The sequence below is a fragment of the Dendropsophus ebraccatus genome, chromosome 1 (assembly GCF_027789765.1).
Source record: "Dendropsophus ebraccatus isolate aDenEbr1 chromosome 1, aDenEbr1.pat, whole genome shotgun sequence".
NCBI classification, from domain to species: domain Eukaryota; kingdom Metazoa; phylum Chordata; class Amphibia; order Anura; family Hylidae; genus Dendropsophus; species Dendropsophus ebraccatus.
This window is the reverse complement of record NC_091454.1, coordinates 59,810,408-59,830,859: the sequence shown is the minus strand read 5'-3', so window position 1 is coordinate 59,830,859 and position 20,452 is coordinate 59,810,408. Positions and strand designations below refer to the sequence as shown.

At 45.0% G+C, this 20,452-nt stretch overlaps 1 protein-coding gene across 3 annotated transcripts in view; it reads left to right on the top strand.

Moving 5' to 3' along the window:
• Positions 1-956: 956 nt before the first annotated feature.
• Positions 957-20,452, top strand: part of AFF4 (ALF transcription elongation factor 4) — a 76,926-nt gene continuing 57,430 nt past the window's right edge. For all 3 annotated transcript variants that reach the window (XM_069971656.1, XM_069971647.1, XM_069971637.1), the window contains exon 1: positions 957-1,245. The gene's annotated coding sequence lies outside the window, so the exon portion shown is untranslated. The remainder of the gene's footprint in view (positions 1,246-20,452) is intronic.

The following is a 20,452-nucleotide window of genomic DNA, read 5'->3' as shown; positions in this document are numbered from 1 at the left end:
CACAAGAGGCCGCTGTCTCCCCAGCGCTTCACCGCACCAGGGGAGAAGACAAGCTGGATAGCTGCACTGCTGCCATGCAGCAGGTAAGTATGTGATTTTATTTCATTTTTCCCTTTACGTTTTACTGTAAGGAAACAATGACTATTTCCTGAAGTCTCCTGAAAAGCTTTCTGATCAGTATTTCCAGACACAATGCTTTCACTTTTAGGCTGTGTTCACACACTGTTGAAATTTAGTGGATGGCCGTCATTTAATGGCAATAACGGCCATCCACTCAATTTCAGCAGTAGGTGAACACAACCTTTCTGAATTTCTGAACAAAAATAATGTGTGGGAACATAGCCTTTAAGAGTTTTTTTTTTAATTATTATTTATAAAGATATAAAATTTTGCTATAGCTATGAGATGAAATTGAAGCAATACAATAAAGAAGAATAAATACAGAGATTAATTCACCCTGAAAGAACCACAAAAACCTTACATAATTCTTTTATTAACATCTATGAGAAGACGAGATTCTTGAAATGAACATAAGTGTCCTCACAGCCCTGGCACAAACATGACAGGAATGGGCTACATAAGGTTTTATAAAGTGTAATCTAGCTTTCTACCATCAGGTGGCGCACGCACTATACTTCAGATGTTAGAACAAATATTCTATATAAAACATTACTTGACCATCAGTTCTGTTACATACCTATAATTATGTCTACGTTCCGTGAACTACAGTTCCAAAAAAAGATTTTATTTTTTTTTTTAAAAGAGAGATTGCGACTTGCCACCAACAAAATGGCTACCTAACCCCTAAATGCGACACAATTCTAGCGGGCTAAGAACGGTCACCAGACCATGTCAGAGCGCATGCGTGGGTTTACGCAGTCTGGGTCGCTGGCGCCAAGGCAGAGACAGACACGCCCCAACTAGCCAGAAGCTCCGCCTGTGGCGCGTCACGTGACTGCAAGGGAGCCCCTCCCGACGGTCACTGGGAGATACCGAGACCGGGAGGCGCAGAGACACCGGAGAGAGGCCGAGTGCTGGCGGCTGATTCACACAAAGAAGACGCCCGCAATCCTCCTGAGGCCGGAGAGACATGGGCCTGACCGCCGGGGGGACACGCAGGGCTCCGAGGTGTCGCTAAGGGCAGACGTTAGGCTAATCCCCCGTACACACGGTGGGGGAGGAGGGAGACGAGGCTGTGCTGTGGCAGCGCCCGGGCCGGAGGCCTCCCAGGAGGTGGAGCAGGAGGTAAGACGCTCGCTTCCCCGGCACTGCTACTGCTTCCCCCTATGTGCCGTGCGCCATCAGCCCCTTCCTCCATCGCTCCTCGTCATCCCGCCGCCCCCTCCCCACTGTTTATGTGGCCGTATTGTCATGTGGGCCGGGGATGAGCTGCTGCCCCTCCTCCATGCCTGACCCCATCACCTCCCTGCTGCAGGGGGTCCGGCTCCTCCTCACACTATCACCAGGCACTGACTGCTGCTGCAGAACCTCTTGATGTGTGACAGCTCTGGGCGGTGGGGGTGATCACTGGTTGATGGGCCCTTACTGTTGTTTACCAGTGGGCCCTGGTGTGACTGGGGTTGTGCTGTCTGGCAGGACAAGTGTTAATGTGCTGAGGTCTGCGGCCAGTGCTTGCCCCATCAGGAGGTGCCGTCACCTCCCCCAGACCCTATTTATAACCTGGCGGGGGAGGTGAGGAGCCTCTTGCTGTTGACCATGGCCTGGCTGTCCTGGGTGAATCATTGGGCACGTTTCCCTGACTCCAGTGACACACTTAGTGGGTGGATGCGTGTGTGGAGACACATGTATAGGTGTGACATCCTCCACCTTCTCTCCGACCTGTTTGTGTCACTCTTTGCAGTCGGCATGTTTTGACAGCATCGTGCGTGCCGTGCTATCAGAGTGTGCATAGAAGGGGTCCGCATCCCCCGCCCCTTATATCCCCTTTAAGCCCCTAGCGGTTCTTTTGTGATGACAAAGTGGCCCCCAGCTGTGGGTCCCTATGGCGGACGGCCCTGGCTCCTCTTTTCCGCCTGGTCTCCTATGTGTGATCTGTGTTTTTCTGCCTTGTGTGTGTGCTCCCGGAACAGGATTGCAGTGTTTTTCTGTCCTGGCTGTGATGCTGGGCCTGTGATGGGCTGAAGCTCCAGTAATTGACGTCAGGGCTTTGTTCCTCCACTTCAGTCCAGTGAGCATGTCTGTGGCATCACTGATGGGGGAAGCTGTGCCGGAGACACTGGAGGGCAAGTAGTGATTGTGTAACCACAGCCTCCGCTGCCAGCCTTTCCTAATCGCTCTTTATGGCTTCTTAGTGCACAGCACCTTTCTCAGCCCTTATTTGTGATGCTTTGGTGTTGTCAGCGGTGGTAACGGCAAAGCAGTATCTTCTCGCATGCACCGTGCATCCATTTGTATGGATTTCTTATGAGAAATTCCAGATTCTCTGCCGTCAGCTTGTGAACCAAAATATTATTGGAGGCAGTATTTGTTAACTTGTGTTGTACAATTGTGTCTGTGATAAAATTCTGTTGTGTGTTTGGGTTTGTTCACACAGGACAGAAATGCTGCAGATATGTTGAAAATTTTCACGACATTCACTTCATTCGCTGGCTGATTGCAGCAGTAATGCAGTTCTTATAAGAAATACTTCCATGTAATCAATTGCACTTATATCAGGGTGTTGGTGTAAAACCTTACATGATCAGAGAGGGTCTCAACACCCAGACCCCCATGGATACTACTAGCCTGTGACATGTTGAAAGCTAGAACTTTCAGAATTTCAGGGGTAGGTTCAAATGTAGTGTATATTTGTGCTGCAAATTCAGTGCAGGATTTTTCAGTGAATCCGCACATCATCTGATGAATCTGAGATGATGTAGTTTTCTGATCTGCGCTGTTGTCCGGGCAGTTGAGTTTAGGTATGTGCCCAGAGTTGGGGTAATGAATAAGAAATACTCACCTCCCCCGTTCCCCCTGCTTACTGTCTGTGATACTTTGTTACTTCCAGTCCTTACTGGAGCCCAGTGTGGCTAGCTGACTCACATTGGGGTTTGTGTGTGGACCTCAAGTGACTTTCCTATTGTAAGATGTCAGCTTCTCCAGTCCCCACTCCTGTGCTGTTTTTGGTTCTTGCCTTACTCCCATACGGGAGTGGGACATCCTTTAAAATAGGAAGAACTGCACTGGAGTGGTTACACTGAAGGAGCAGGTGAGGTAAGTATACTAGCATTTTTTTCCCCTGGAAAACTTTTTAGAAAGCTTTGTCAACTGACTCATGTAGCAAACGGCCCCTATGTCCGGCCATGAGAAAGAAAACTTCAAACGGCAGGGGAGAACATAAACTATCCAGACTCTTCTTTCCAGTGGTGGATTGCCGGGCTTCGGGATCTCCTCCTGTAGGGCCAGTGTCACAACCCCGTTGATGGACAGCCTACTCAGCCAGTCAGTTACTGGGACAAGACCCTGGTCCAGTCACTGATTGGCTAATTTTTCTGCCCATCAGCCTGCATGGGTATTCTCCACCCCCGCAGACAGATTTATCTGAAACAGGACTGATTATTGAAGCCAAAGCTAGGAACAGACTTTAAACAGAGAACAGGTCATACAGGAAAGACTGAGATTTCTCCTCTTTTCAAATCCATTCCTGGCTTTGGCTGTAAAAATCTGTCAGATAAATCTCTTTGTAAACGCACCATAAGAAACTAGCAGCTTGGCCATAAGTTGCCAGTGTAAATAAATCTTTAGGCCATGTTTGCACACTAAGTTTTTCCACAGTTTAAATGGGATTTTCTAAGACTTCTCAAAAATTTACCAAATGGTTTGGAAGGGCAGAACTCAAAAAACCTACACTTTCCCCTCCTCTCTCGCCCTTGGTCCCATCTCATCATTGCTGGAGTGCCTGGTGGAAATGCCCCAGGGATTACGCTGTGCACAGGACGCTGTGGCCTTTCTCCTACCTTTGTGGTCACGTGCACTTGTTGCATGTAACTGCAAAGTCCAGTGACTACAACTTTTTGTACAGCGACATCACCGGGCAGTCCTGCCCTTTCCTGATTCCTGGTGATATTCTTAGCTGAGTCACTTACCTAGTCTTATGACATGTGCACTTTACGCCTCCTAATTCAGTGTCCTAAAGTACAAGAATCGTGCCGTATAACGTCCATCTCCCCATAACGTCCTATGCACACATTAATGCTTGACTTACATAAGGAGTATTGGATGATTGGTCCTTTGCGCCAGTCCACTCTTTTGCATTTCTCACTGGTGGTTATGTGGTTTAGAGCCTGCCCTTGTTGCACGAGTGGTAGCTGAATGTTGCCAACCCATGTGCAATCGGGATGCAATGAAAGCGGCATGTACATCAATGCTCAGCTGTCTCACAGTGCATGAGGTGCATCCTCTAATATATTATAGAATGTTTGTTGTTGGGGTAAAGGACATTTGTGCTTAGAAAGTTCTGTACTAGCTGGAGTTGGTAGTGATGAACAGCTAATATCCTTGGATGCCATTTGTTTCAGTTGTCTCAAATATACTTCAAATGCCAGGATTTGGGTTTTTGTCCATCCCTGACTGCTTGTCAGTGTGTGTTATATATTGATTGTGGTTAGTGCATTAAAACTTGGAATCTTTAGGGGGCCATACATGCACTGTTTCTATGCATTCCTTGTCCCATCAAGTGCTGTCTGTGCTTCTTGTTTTTAGGGTCCACTCACTAGCTGATAGTTGAAATGAAGTGAATCTAAAATCTGCATGCAGAACTATTGATTGGTGGAGTCCTGTGCTGGGACCCCGGTGATGGCTACAGTAAGGAGCTTTCTGTTTTTAGGTGAAACATCTTTACAGTCACTGGGAGTTTGGTATATTTTTCATCTCTCCAAACAGCTCCAGTACAGTCAGTAGAAGTTATAATAGGGGAACGATCAGCAGGTTAGATGAATCTAACCTGCTGATACCTTCCTTTACAGTGCCCCAGGTGCTATAACTGGCTATGTGTCTTACCTTCCTCCTCTGCACTAGTCACACGCTGTTATGCTGCGTTTACACGAAACAATAATTGGCCCGATCGTACGATTAACGATGTCGGAGTAACGATTTTTTTTCATAATGATCAGCGTTTAGACGGTATGATATATCGTACGGAAAAATAGTTTTGCGATCGCTCATCCGCAGCCCCCTGCTCCGCCCCGATTGCCACCCCCGCCGCTGCTCTGATCGCCACCCCCGCTCTGATCGCCCCCGCCGGCCCGGCCGCGAGCCTACGTTACCTGCTCCGCGTAGCAGGTCTTCGACATCCCCGACTCCGCTCTTCAGTGCACTGATTGGCTGAAGAGGAGCCGTTTGAAATTCCCGCCTCCCCTCTTCAGCCAATCAATGCAAGGCAGTACTGGGTGGCGATCGAGCTGGCGCAGGGGCTGCGGATGAGCGGGGGGGCGGGCTGCAGGCGGCCGGACGCCAGACTATCGCGCGATGACTGTTTACACGAAATGGTCTGCGAATTTATTGCGAACGATGATTTGATAACATGTTGAAAGATCAAAATGAACGATTTCTCGTTCGTCGTTTGATCGTTCGCTGCGTTTACACGTACGATTGTTATTCGAATTCGATCGTTATCGCACAAATTCGCACAATAATCGTTACGTGTAAACGCAGCATTAGTCGGAGTAAACTTCGCTCTGGTCCACTGTTAGTAGCACTGCCACGTCATCTGGCACGTTCACTCCATTGATTGTTATTAGAAGGAGCGGGCTGATGAAACAGTAGTGTCCTAACAGTGCTCTAGAGTGAAGATTACTCGTACAGTGCGGGATCGGGGCTGAGGAGGAAGGTAAGATACATACCTTTTTATCCTCAGATTTGTGTAACCTGCAGATAGTTCCCCTTTAACATTTAGTTTAGAGATCCTAGGAAATGCAGATACCAACCCCCCAGTTCTTGGTCCCCCACTGATAGAAACCTCATGCTTGTATGTAGGCTGAGCCCCCTCCCACTGTAACAACTTTTCTGTTCTGACAGCACCAGTCTGAAATGTCTGTCCAGCCTTGGGATATGTTCACCGTCACTTATACATTCTGACCTTTTGTCTCACCCTCCTTCCAACAAACTGTTTATCAAGCAGAGATCAGGATGGAAGGGGGAGCAAGGAGGTATTCCAGTGTTCACCTATTCAGAGACTTGGGAACACATCTTTGACAAGTTTCATTGGGGAATAAAAGCGTTTTGTCTACATTCTGAAAGCACAGACTGATGTCTGTACCATGAGTCTCCTTGGCCTAATGGCCGTCTAGCAGCGTCTGCAGTTTAGAATTGCAGCTGATGGATTCCCTCTGACACAAAACAGCCACCCCTGCCTTACATCTGTTAACCGTGCCCAAGATGGTGCTGCCACATTATAGCTGGTAAAGAACAATTCCGAAATGCAGTCTACGGGCTTCTTAGCTTACATAAGCCAAAGAGTTCTAGTAGACGTTGCCCTTTTTGCTATGCTTCCTCGCGTTATATACAGCCCTCGGCCTTCTAGCAGTATCTGCACTAGTCCATTAGGCCAAGGAGATACATGGTACGTTTTATATATCTGTCTGTGCTTCCAGAATGTAGACAAACTCTTTTATTTCTCAGTGAAAATGTGTTCCCAAGCCTCTGAATAGCTGAACACTGGAATGCCTCCTTGCTCCCCCTTCCATCCTGATCTCTGCTTGATAAACCAAACCTTCCAGCCACTTGTCTCTTCTAATCTGACAGCCAAACAAGCATGTAGAATGCAGCCCCCTGACACAATGCTGCTCCTCAGCTTGCTTTGAAAGAACTGCAGTTTGTGAGAGACTTATCAATCATCCGACTGCTACTAAAAGTCTCCTATGAAGAATCTCCTGTTGCTTCCTCTATCAGGGCTTAGCTTTCTTCCTTGAGGGTGCGTTCACACCTACAGGATCCGCAGCAGATCTGCAGCAGATTTGATGGTTTAGATTTGATGCTGTGTTCAGTTATTTAAATGAAATCTGCTGCGGATCCGCAGCAGAAAATACGCTGCGGATCCGGTATGTGTGAACGTACCCTTAGATGGCACCTGATGTAAGGTGTACTTTAGTTACAATACACGTCTCCTGCTTCTTTATATGGTCCCCAGTGTGACCTGCACACCACTGTGCATGCAGCAATACACCCCGCATGTGTGACTAAGCCTATAAAAATGTGGCCGATCCAGTGCTGAGAAATTTCCATTGCTTGGCCGCTTATGCAGTGTTTTCCTGGACTTGTTGGGCGTTCATTTGTGCTGATTTAGCCCGCTTTTTTTTTCATTGCCAACTACTAGCAACATAGTAAAATATTTTTCAGTCGAAATATGACCATTCATACCGTAATAACATGACTTTCATGAGCTCTTCCAGCGAGGGTACTGAGGGAGGCCTAATTCTGCAGGGTTTACAATAGTAGCATATTATGCATTCTTCTCCATTGTTCTGCTGCATTGATTCTTCATATCCATTTTTGCATTTGTTCTGCGACAGATGTTCTTGGTGGTTCATTTTGAGGCCTCCAGTAATGATTTAACATTGCCTTGATGACACCACTGAAAACTGTAGCACACTAGCTCAGTGCTGCTCCCCAGTGGTGGTGCTTATGTTTGCTGGTGTTGGTGAGCAGCTGGATTCAGCTGCTGAAAAAACTAAGCTGTGTCATCATATATAAAACAATTTATCCAGGGCCGAGGCATGTAGACGTCAGTCATCCATTCACTAGTGTTTGAAGCTTAAAGCTCTATTACACGGCCTATTATTTGCCAAATCAGGGAGATTTTGCCTCATGTAACACGGCCAGTTATGTTCCAATGAACGAATAAATGTGTGCTTGTCAGCTGATCGCTCGGTTCTAACCTGTCAGGTAGGAAAATGGTGCTCATTTACAGCTCGGGCTGTCTCTCTCCTTGTAGCTGCTTTCTTATGTGGCTTATAGACGAGTCTGTCAGGGGCCCTTTCAATCACCTATTCCCTGGTATTAAACTTGAAGAAAGCAGAAGGGTCTGTCTTAGAAAAGTAATTTTCTGTATTTGTGATGGGAGATCTTGGGTTTAGTTGTGGATACTTGTACTTAAGAAAAGTTATTCCGTTTCACTTGCAGTTTTTTGCCCCCTCTGGTATATAAATGCTGTAGTAACAGGCCATTGATCACCAGTGCTCTTCTGTCTTCATGATGGCAATCCAATGCCGAGCATCACTGCCTCACATGACTCAGGGGTTTACTAGACAAACAATGCATTCACATTCCAGGTATCCACATTCCTGATTTGTAGGAGCTCCCTCCTTCTACAGCTTAATATGGTCTGATGTAGTAAATACTTGGAAACAGACTTTTATATCTTTTCACTAGGTATGTTAGTATTTTATGCTAGTTTTTGCTGTATGTACTGGTGGCTGTCCCACGTGTATACACACGCCCAGCCATATGGCACGGTCTATGGCCACTAGAAACTCGCTGATCTGTTTTCTTTTTCCTGTGGACTTATATTGTATTAGTAAGTTGAAGGTGCGCTCTGGAGATTCCCCCCCCCCCCCCCCCTTACATTCTTTTGATATATTGGTGTGTATGTACAGGGAATGTATGGCTGACAAATGATGGAAGTATAGGCACAGCCATATGGCTCACCCTGCACAATAGTCAAGCCATGTGTTAGGCTTGCCCATTTAGCTCTCGTTGCTATAAAGTTTTCTGGGGGCTGAGGAAGTCTGCATTCTGCTTTTCTTCCTTGGTTCAGGCTGCTGCTCTCTGTCTTCGGGAAGTCAGTGTAGAGAGGTAGGATTTCCCTTCTGTGAAGGATCAAATGATTATGTACAAACAGGCCCACCACCAGTGACAAAAAGATCATCAGGTAAATGTTGCATATGCTGAAGGAAATGGTGGTCACATTTATCAGCATAACGTTTTAACTTTGGTGATAAAACTAATGCACCCTTAGGGCAGTACACAATTTAATATATATTTTTTTAATTTCTGTGCTCTGTTCTGCACTTGCCGCTTCCCGTCCCACTTGTTTGGCACATGCTGCCGCTAACTTCAAAAAGCTGCCTCTCACTACCGTGGGGCACACTAGCCACCAGCCTGCCGGGACTCTGGACATCACTCTAGACCACCACCACCACCACACAGCCTCTGGCCTCAGCCATCGTTTACTTCACCTGCACCCACCAACGCTACCGTCATACAGCTGCCAGTGTAGATGGAGACTACCACAGTATATACAGAAACTGCACTGATACAGACTCTGTATAAACTGTGGCAGTCACCTCCAGGTACACTTTGCCGGCCCTGTTGCTATTTATGCTATTAATGATAGCTTGGGGTGGGGGGGGGTACTGTTGGCAGGAGTAGAGATAGGTACATATAGGGATAGATTTAGCAAAAAGGAAAATGGTGAATTGTCTATAATGTTAAAAAAAAATTAAACAAAAAATTCTATTTTATTGCCATATGGTCCAGCCCTTGTCTGGGAGTAGTTTGCGGCGGTGTTCCCAAAGTCCCTGCCGGAGACCGTCTCCTGTAAGTCTGTGGAGACTGTGGTCTCCTGCAGTGAGCCAGGAAGAAAGCACACAATGCGGCATACTACCTCCAGCTCTTATAATTGGAGGGGGTTTGAACACCCAAACCTTAGCCAATTAAAACATGTCCCTCGTAGAATGTTAAGAAATTTCTAGGCAAAGGAGACTGATGAGCTGTCCTCGTGCTGCATTTACACGGAACAATTATCGTTCGAATCTTCGCATAAACGATCCCATTTCAGCGATAATCGTACCGTGTTAACACAGCAAACAATCCAGCGACGAGCGAGAAATCGTTCATTTTGATCTTTCAACATGTTCTTAAATCGTAGTTCGCTGAAAATTCGCAGATCGCTTCGTGTAAACAGTCTTTCACCGATTTACCCTATGTAAAAGATGGGCTTAAGCGATCTTAAAAACGATAGCAATAACAATTTTTCTTACGAATTTTCTAACGATTTTTCTAACTATTTATTCGTCTAAGCTCAGATCGTTATCAAAATCGTTAAACGATTGGGCGAATTATCGCTTCCTGTAAACGAAGCATCAGGCTTGCACATCAATCACTGATCAGCAGCAGGTGCTGACACCCAGCCCCTGCACCGATCATCTGTTTGATCACTGTGTAGTGTGGCCACCAAAGTATGTCTCCATTCACTGATGTGCAAGTGCAGTCAGCTCCTGTTCATTTTAGCACAGTGAACAGAGACTAATTGCTTTTAGACCTGTTCAGGGTGTAGTGCGGCACTGAACAGCTGATCAGAGGGGGTGCTGAGTGTCAGCACCCCGCTGATCAATCTATTTTGGATGGCTCCACATCCATGTCTACTGTGATGATTATAAGGTACACGGGGCAACTGTGAGGAGTAAACAAGCGCTGTAAGGCCTAATTCACACGTCAGTATTTTTCATCCGTTTTCCCGAACCAGGAAACACTGAATCCATTACAACCCATTATTTTCAATGGTGCTATTCATACATCCGTTTTTGTTTTGTTGTTTTTTTTGCGGATCCGCAATCCGTGACAAAAAAACGGACATGTTGTAATACGGTCCGTAATTACAGAACGGACACCCCGATAGAAGTCTAGGGAGAGCACGAAATTTGCGGAGAGTACGCTGCAATCTGCAAAACCATCCGTATCACTGATCCGTTTTTTTGTGAAATCACCAAGCTCCTCCTGCCAGAAATATCCTGCCTGATAGAAATGACTGTAGAATGGCCCCCAGGTGACTCTTTTTGGGGGGTTGGGACAGCTTCTGACATCATTTTTGCCATCCCCTCTCTTTTTTTCATGACACCTTTTTTTTGCGGATCCGCAAAATAACGGATAAAAATACGGATGCAAAACGGATGATTTTTTGCAGATTGCGGATGAAAAATAGAGGATCCAGATTTTCATCCAGGAAAACATACTGACGTCTGAATAAGGCCTAAGCGCTTGTTTTCTCCTCGTTCCCCGCTCGCTGCCACCACTATTGCAATAGTGGTGGCACTGAGCAGGTGAGAGCTGGGGAGGTTTGGGGGTACAGCCCGGGTGATCACTTGATTGTCCGGGCAGCCATAGCAGATAGCAGCGGCCTGCTGCCGCCGCTCCTAGTTCTCGGAGCGACGGCAGCAGAACGTTGCTATATAAGTCGTTTGTCTTTCAACATGTTAAATGACAAACGACTACAACAATCAGCCGATATCGTTCATGTAGGCTGATGTCGGCCGATAATCGTTCTGTGTATTGGGGCCTTTACGGGGGGGGGGCTTAACAGAGTGAGGGATGTGTCCGGTTCCCCTAAAAGAGCCTTGATTTGTTACCTACATGTGTCAGCTTATTACTCCCACCGATGGAATATGTCCATTAAGCATCAGACATTCCCAATCCCTATAATCTTGGGGCAATAAGCCAATGTCTTAAGCAGCTTATATCCCCACAGGAAAATGTGCTTGCTAGGTTGAATGTTTGTAAGGGGGGGAATAGTTTCTTGGCCTACTAGAAGTGTGTGGCGTTTGATTATTAGTTTTACCATCCTGTCAGTAGTTTATTAGACATCTTGTACCTGTGAATGAGGTTTTGCGCACATAGGATTATTGTACTGTCCTGAACGTGGTGTAATAGTGCAGAGTACACGCTGTTTACTGACTGGTTAGGCATTGTGCTTCTGACGGTTGCAAATTCTTTATGGGAACACTTCCCACAGCCTGACAGGCTTAGGTTTAGTAAGTTGGTGATGGAGAGGAAAGATACACGTGTAGCCAGTGTCGTCTTGTCTTACACTTTGGCTTTCCTGTTCACAGGGTCCGCTCGGCCTGGGATTGCCATGTCCCTTCCCAGTAGATTCAGAATCCACCAGCCTCCTTTTTATATGTGCATGCGCAACCATTCTCAGTCCTATTTTGATATTTAGAGTTTCATAGGCATTGTAAAATCTGTAACATAAAGTTGTAAATGCGTTGGCCCAGGGAACTGTCCAACCTTGTGTTAAGACATACACTCACCGGCCACTTTATTAGGTACACCATGCTAGTAACGGGTTGGACCCCCTTTTGCCTTCAGAACTGCCTCAATTCTTCGTGGCATAGATACAACAAGGTGCTGGAACCATTCCTCAGAGATTTTGGTCCATATTGACATAATGGCATCACACAGTTGCCGCAGATTTGTCGGCTGCACATCCATGATGCGAATCTCCCGTTCCACCACATCCCAAAGATTGCTCTATTGGATTGAGATTTGGTGACTGTGGAGGCCATTTGAGTACAGTGAACTCATTGTCATGTTCAAGAAACCAGTCTGAGATGATTCTAGCTTTATGACATGGCGCATTATCCTGCTGAAAGTAGCCATCAGATGTTGGGTACATTGTGGTCATAAAGGGATGGACATGGTCAGCAACAATACTCAGGTAGGCTGTGGCGTTGCAACGATGCTCAATTGGTACCAAGGGGCCCAAAGAGTGACAAGAAAATATTCCCCACACCATGACACCACCACCACCAGCCTGAACCGTTGATACAAGGCAGGATGGATCCATGCTTTCATGTTGTTGACGCCAAATTCTGACCCTACCATCCGAATGTCGCAGCAGAAATCGAGACTCATCAGACCAGGCAACGTTTTTACAATCTTCTACTGTCCAATTTCGATGAGCTTGTGCAAATTGTAGCCTCAGTTTCCTGTTCTTAGCTGAAAGGAGTGGCACCCGGTGTGGTCTTCTGCTGCTGTAGCCCATCTGCCTCAAAGTTGGACGTACTGTGCGTTCAGAGATGCTCTTCTGCCTACCTTGGTTGTAACGGTTGGCTATTTGAGTCACTGTTGCCTTTCTATCAGCTCGAACCAGTCTGCCCATTCTCCTCTGACCTCTGGCATCAACAAGGCATTTCCGCCCACAGAACTGCCGCTCACTGGATGTCTTTTTCGGACCATTCTCTGTAAACCCTAGAGATGGTTGTGCGTGAAAATCCCAGTAGATCAGCAGTTTCTGAAATACTCAGACCAGCCCTTCTGGCACCAACAACCATGCCACGTTCAAAGGCACTCAAATCACCTTTCTTCCCCATACTGATGCTCGGTTTGAACTGCAGGAGATTGTCTTGACCATGTCTACATGCCTAAATGCACTAGTTGCCGCCATGTGATTGGCTGATTAGAAATTAAGTGGTATTGTGCAGTTGGACAGGTGTACCTAATAAAGTGGCCGGTGAGTGTATGTTGTGCTTTTACTATAGGTAGCATATGTTCACTGTAATCTTACAACGTTGGAAGGTGACTGTCTTCTTTTCAAGGAGAGAGAGGTCATTGTTTAGGTTCACTCTGATTTGAATTCAATTAACCCCTAAAGATGTTGTCCGTGGAAAACCTAAACTATGCATACTGCCTCCCCATGGCAAAAAACAAGAAGAGCTATGCTTGCCTAAGCTCCAACCCATTCACTTTACACATTATAAACTAGCGATCATAGGAGTCTCAGGACTGGGAACTGGTGCAATAAGCTGTTGACAAGTGTGTCGTGGTAAGTTCACTAGTAGTCTGACCACTTAGAGCACTCCCCTCCCCCCATCCAGGTAATATGATAGCTTGTACTTGGACCCCACTCTATTTGAGAGGTGCTTTCCTTGCTCCATTCCACAGACCTCTTCATTTATATGTGCCTGTATACAATCATACAATATTTTTGTGTGGTTTTAGTTGATGGAACAAAGAACCACATAAATATACAGTGATCCTTATTTTTCATCTTATGTAGCTAACATTGTCTTCACCCTACACTTTGAAAGGGGAAGCCGCTAATATAAGAAGTGCTGTGTCTTGCATAGCAGCTTGAATATATTTAGTAAGTGAATATGCTTATTTCACATTGCGGCCTCCTGAAGACGTGTGCTGCTCAGACTGCTCGTTTTTCTTAGTAATAAAGTGGCACTCTTGATACGTGATAAACTTGCACTTGTGTAACCTCAGACTCTGCATTGCCAGTGTTTATTGTAGTTTTATAGCCTTTAGTCACGAGTTTGACTTGCTGTTATTTAAGCCATAGAACATCACAACTTCATTTAGCCTAATGGAATCAGAATCACGGAAGCTATATCACTTTTTACACACTAATGGTGCGTTTACACAGACGATTTATCTGACAGATCTTTGAAGCCAAAACCAGGAACAGACTAAAAACAGGGATCAGGTCATAAAGGATTGACTGGGATCTATCCTCTTTTCAAATCCATTCCTGGCTTTGGCTTCCAAAATCTGTCGGATAAATCTTTCTGTGTAAACGCACCCTTAGGCTGGGTTCACACACAGTATATTTCAGGCAGTATTTGGTCCTCAGGTCAGGTCCTCATAGCAACCAAAACCAGGAGTGAATTGAAAGCACAGAAAGGATCTGTTCACATAAAGTTGTAATTGAGTGGATGTCCGTCATTTAATGGCAAATATTTGCGGTTATCTTAAAACAACGGCTGTTATATTGAAATAAAGGCAGTTATTTACCGTTATATGGCGGCCATCCACTCAATTTCAACATTGTGTGAACGTCGCCTTTCTGTGTTTTTAATCCACTCCTGGTTTTGGTTGCTATGAGGACCTGACATGAGGACCAAATACAGCCTGAAATATACTGTGTGTGAACCCAGCCTTAGGGTACAAACACACCAGGCGTATCCGCTGCGGATCTGTGCTCTGTACACTCTATGGGCAGACATGGGAAGGACATCTTACTGCGAGTCTGTCCACAGCCCGCCCCGCCGCCAGAGCGTATACTTCACCTTCTCCACGCTCCAACTTAAAGACGCCGAGAGCCCCGAAGCGGGAAGCAGGTGAAGTATACGCTCTGGCGGTGCGGGGTTAACGGGGCGGGCTGCTGACATACTAACAGCGGGATTTCCATCCCACTGAGAGTTTGTCTGCCCATAAAGTGTACAGACAAAATTAATGTAGGTAATCTGGATGGTACAGACAACAGCACAAATTTTTAAAGGGCCAAAAGCCCAAATCACATCCAGTAGAACCCACCACTAAGTAAAACGTAACTTTTAATGGCTTTCTATTGAATTTAAAACTAAACCGCACAGCACAGAGGGGCTGTGCGGTTTAGTTTTAAATTCATTGCTATCATAGCCCATTTTGATAATAATACAAGGAGTTAGCCAGTAGCTACTAGGACTATACAATCCACTCTAGAAGGCTATGTAGCTTTGTGATTTTAATGAGCACAACATTACTATATATATATATATATATATATATATATATATATATATATATATATATATATATATATATATATATATATATTTTATATATATATATATATATTTTATATATATATATATATATATTTTATATATATATATATATTTTATATATATATATATATATTTTATATATATATATATATTTTATATATATATATATATATATATTTTATATATATATATATATATATATATATATTTTATATATATATATATATATATATATATATATATATATATATATATATATATATATATATATATATATATATATATATTTTATATATATATATATAATTTTTTTTTTTTTTTTTTTTTCTTCTTTTCAATAGAAAGCCATTAAAAGTTACGTTTTACTTAGTGGTGGGTTCTACTGGATGTGATTTGGGCTTTTGGCCCTTTAAAAATTTGTGCTGTTATAAAGTGTACAGGGCACAGATGCGCATCGGATGAGCCCAGTGTGTTTTTACCCTAATGGTGCTTTTAGACTAATGCTGCGTTTACACAGACAGATTTATCTGACAGATTTTGGAAGCCAAAGCCAGGAATGGATTTGAAAAGAGGATAGATCCCAGTCTTTCCTTTATGACCTGTTCCCTGTTTATAGTCTGTTCCTGGTTTGGGCTTCAAAGATCTGTCAGATAAATCTGTCTGTGTAAACGCACCATTAGTGATTATCGTTGAAAGATTCGCGATAACAATCGTTTTCTAGCAATCTCTTTTCGTCGTGATCTGTCAACATGTTCTTAAATCGTTGTTGGTCGTTTGATAAAAAATTTTCAGCTTGCTTCGTGTAGACAGTCTTTCGCTGATTAACCCTATGTGTGAGATTGGCTTTAGTGATCTTAAAATGATCGCAATAACAACTTTTCCAAACTATATATCATTCCATCTAAACGCTGATCGTTATAAAAAACATATTGTTAGCTTAAAATCGTTAACCATTCGATTGGGCAAATTATCGCTCCGTTTAAACACACAATTAGTCTCTGCTTACCTTTTGTGCACACTATAACCAAGAGATGGTCAGCAGGTGTGGGGAGAGTTTGCCCCCTTAGGTGAATGGGGCAGAGCTGCAGTACTATGTACCCACACTACAAATAGCACAGTCTTTACAAATGTGTGGCCTTGCAGCCAAGGTAACTATTGGAGTTGCTGCAGAACTCGCATGAACGCCATGACCTCCAGAGGTGCAGGAATCGTTCAGCTTGTTCGTTGTGGCAACAGTTTGGGGAAGCCCTTCCCTGTTTTTGCATGACTTTACCCCAGTGCACAAAGCAGGTTCCATAAAGATCTGGTTAGTTGAGTTTGGTGTTTTCAGGACGTGGGTTACTTTCCTTCTAATCTCTGCTGTGCTTGGCTGCTAAACAGCTCAAGGAAGTCATTCTTAAAATGTCTGTCCTATTGCCAGAGACAGAGGCTAATGGATGGCACATACTGTTAGGGTTATTGTCTCACTGGGGGGCGACCCTGCCCTCCTGTGCTCCAAGCCGGGCTGGTGCTCAAACATAAAAACTAATGCCGTTTCTGATTGACAGGCAGAGAGGCCACTAAGGGTCTCTCTGCCTGTTAAACATTCCCGCAAAACATGCTGGCAGGCAAAGAGCTGTGACTAGTCACGGGTGGCTCCCCTACCAGGTGACTAGTTGCCACCCCTCTTCCGGCCTAAAGTGTCAGAAAGCCACATTTTGCCCAATCTAGAGGTACCACCGCAGACGCGGCACTGTAGATCTAGTAGAGCTGATTGGTTCCCCTTTTTGTTTTTAAAGCTGGCTCTAGAAGCATATAATATGGTGGTCTCCCCCCTTCTTACATGGACATTTGCCTGCATGCTGACACTACTTGCTGTATTTTGCTAGTAAAGTTATCATCCTAACATTCCCATCCAAAATATTCGCTTGTAAGCAGAACTTGCAAGCACCAGGAAATAGTTTTTCTTGATCTCCACGGCTTATGTCAAGGCACCATAGTATCCACGTCTATGTTGTTGGATACCATCTTTATTTTATTGTTTTTATGTATTTTATTGCTAATTAGGTTACAAAACTGAAGCTGCAGTCTCTGCTCCAGAGTGAAGGTCTGCTGTTTGCTGGGTGACTGGGAGGTGCAGCCAGGACTGTATCCTGTGGACTGGAGGAAACACAGGAATGTTTATGTGGCTTGTTCCAGGCAGCCTGCCGAGCACTGGCCGTAGTGGGACTCATTCCAACCTGAACTGGAATTGCAGCGCAGCACTTAATTCTCATAGCTAGAAGCAGTCATGTTTTATGGGTCAGTGTCATTGTTAAACTGCCTTAACTTTGCTTTCAGTGGATAGTTAGAAGCCAGCAAATGTTGGCACACAATAGAACTCTCCAGATTGCTTCTGCAAGTGTTGGAATGGTTTCTTCTGCAGTATATGTTCCAGGCATCATGTTAGTATATACCCTACATGATGGTCAGTATAGCCAGCACCTTAAAGTGACTGTACCACCAGGCCCAGAAACTTCAGCCCCTCCATGACGTGACTCCATTAGAATCAATGGATCCATATCATAGAGGGGCTGGGGTTTCCTCCCACTAAGGGTGGGTCGGCCCTCCTCCAGTGCTTCAGCCTGGGCCTGGTGGTACAGTCACTTTAAGGGTTCTGAAGTTTTCCGTACGTTTCAGTGACTTTAAAGTAAAAAAACTCTGAGGCCAGATGTAACTTTAAGCAAAACAATTTCAATTTTTGGAGGGTCAGTGATATTTCTATTAAACACGTTCTGAGTACAGTATTTGTATGGCATTTCACATAGGGTTCTGTGTAGCAGGTCTTCTCAAACCTTTTCTACTTGCCAGCCCCATGGTCATGGCGGAGTCTTGCTAGCAAAAATACACCAGTGCACAGTGCCAAATACCGTATTACAGAAAAACCACACTACAGCACAAATGTGACAGCACCATATGCCACAGGGCAGTACTACCCCTATTCCCATCTTTTCCTCATCAGCAGCAGTTCTTTATCTGTTGCCCCCCACCCCCACTGGCAATCATGTCCTCTTCTAACCCCTTCCTTACAAATAGAAGCACTGGCCTTTTAACCCCTTCTCACCTGTGGCCTTCCTTGTTGATAGCAGCATTTAACCCACCCACTCTCCCCCAAGTCACCTTTATCACATTGTCAACACAGGAAATCCTAGAGGTGGAAGGTGGATGGTCAGAGGGGCTGTTTATCCTCTGCAGCTCCTCCTTGTGGTCTCCAGACTCAATGCATTGCCCCTTAGTTACAGGATCAGTAAACTCATGTTAATGTGTCCATGATAATATTGCAGATCCTTAACCCCTCCTAGCATTGGGAACTGCACTGATCATTCCAACCCTACATTGTTAGTGTAGTTTCTGTTTTTGAGTCCAGGGATACAAAAAAAAAATCCCAAAACTTACTGACCCGCAGTTGCCGTGTAGACAGTGGTAGTCTAGCTGACCGCTTCCTGCCAGCACATATTAAATGTTAGCTCAGCCTCTAAGTGGCTTTGGTGTTTATCTATCACTAAGCTTACTATGGAGTGTGGGCTAATAAACTGAGTAAACTGCAATAGGAATAAAAGAACTGTCAAAATCTTTGGCCTTGCAATACAGTCAGATCACATAATCTCGTATTGATATATCCAATGGGTATTCAGAATTAGACAAGTCTTTAAAGGGGTTTTCCACTCGATGTAATAGTTATTCAACAGTTTTGCTCTTAAAGGGGTAGTGCTGCGTTTCTCTTTTTCTGCTTAATTAATACACATTACAAAGTTGTATAACTTTGTAAGGGTCCATTTACACAGATTATCTGCCAAAGATTTAAAGCCAAATCCAGGAATGGATTTAAAAAGAGTCAAAATCTTAGGCTTTCCTTTATGACCTGTTTATAGTCTGTATCTGGCTTTGGCTTCAAATCTTTGGCAGATAATCTTTCTGTGTAAATGGATCCTCATGTGTGTGAATAAGCTGTCTGGCCCTGTTCAGCTGCGGGTTTCAAATGCTAAATGATCTCTATCAGCACCTAACATTTGGTGTCAGCATCTGTCATTTGGACATTTTTAATGCTGCAATGAAGATTAGTTTGCACTGTGAATTATAGCTTATGGAGGGGGGAGGTGCCAAGTGGGATGAGTGAGCAGGAAGAGGAAGGAAGCAGCCTGTGTGCAATATACAGACTTTCTGGCAAGTGAAAATGCTGGAGTCACATGTTAGAGGGGTACTCCAGCGCGGGGAAAGACGTCCACTCACCTCCCCGGTTCCAGCGGCGGGTCCCGCATTGCGGCGCTCCGGTGCCCGGTTCCCGGCCGCTTCCGGGTGTCTGACGCGGGCCCGAGACGTGCCGTCTCAGGTCTGCTCAGCCACTCAGTGAAGGAGACTGGATACGTTTCAAGTCCGCTCAGATCCCGCCTCCTTCACTGAGTGGCTGAGTGGACCTGAGACATCATGTCTTGGGCCCACGTCAGATACCCGGAAGCAGCCTGGAACCGGGCACTAGAGCGCCGCGATGTGGGACCCGCCGCTGGAATCGGGGAGGTGAGTGGACGTCTTTTCCCTCGGCCACCTCGTCCCCGGTCCCAGCGCAAAAGTGCCCCCACGCTAGAGTACCCCTTTTAACTGCTCATTGATGGTCTGTGAACTTCTGAAGGCTTGTTACAGTGAAGTAGGATTGCAAGATGTTGTTTTTAGTGTGTATATAGTGTATAGGAGGCAGCACTGAGGCTAGTTGAGCATAGGAAAAGCAGATGCAGAGATGGAGTGGTAGCCAGGGGGGAAAAAGGGCATATACTTGTGATAGAATGGCCAGATATACTCCTGCTCCTCATATACATGAACTGTCTGTGATACGCTGTCCTATGTATCGGGAAAGGGCTGAAACACCAACAGAAGAAAAACTGGCACCAGGCCCAGACCTTGTTGCCGGACAAGCTCCCATTTCATCATGTAGCAGTTTAGTTCCTTAGGAATGCATTGAATTGCATGTACATGGAACTTTCATTAAATATTCATGTAGCTATTTCTTGACAAATATATTGTTGGAAAAGCTATCGCATGTTACCCATGCACCTGCTGAAATTAAAGCTGTAGCACTGCAAAGCCTATAAGGGACAACTTCCTGACCTGTTCCGGAGGGCCGGCTGCAGTGTTTCATGGCTGGAGATCTGCTATGTATATAGGTTTCTGGAAAC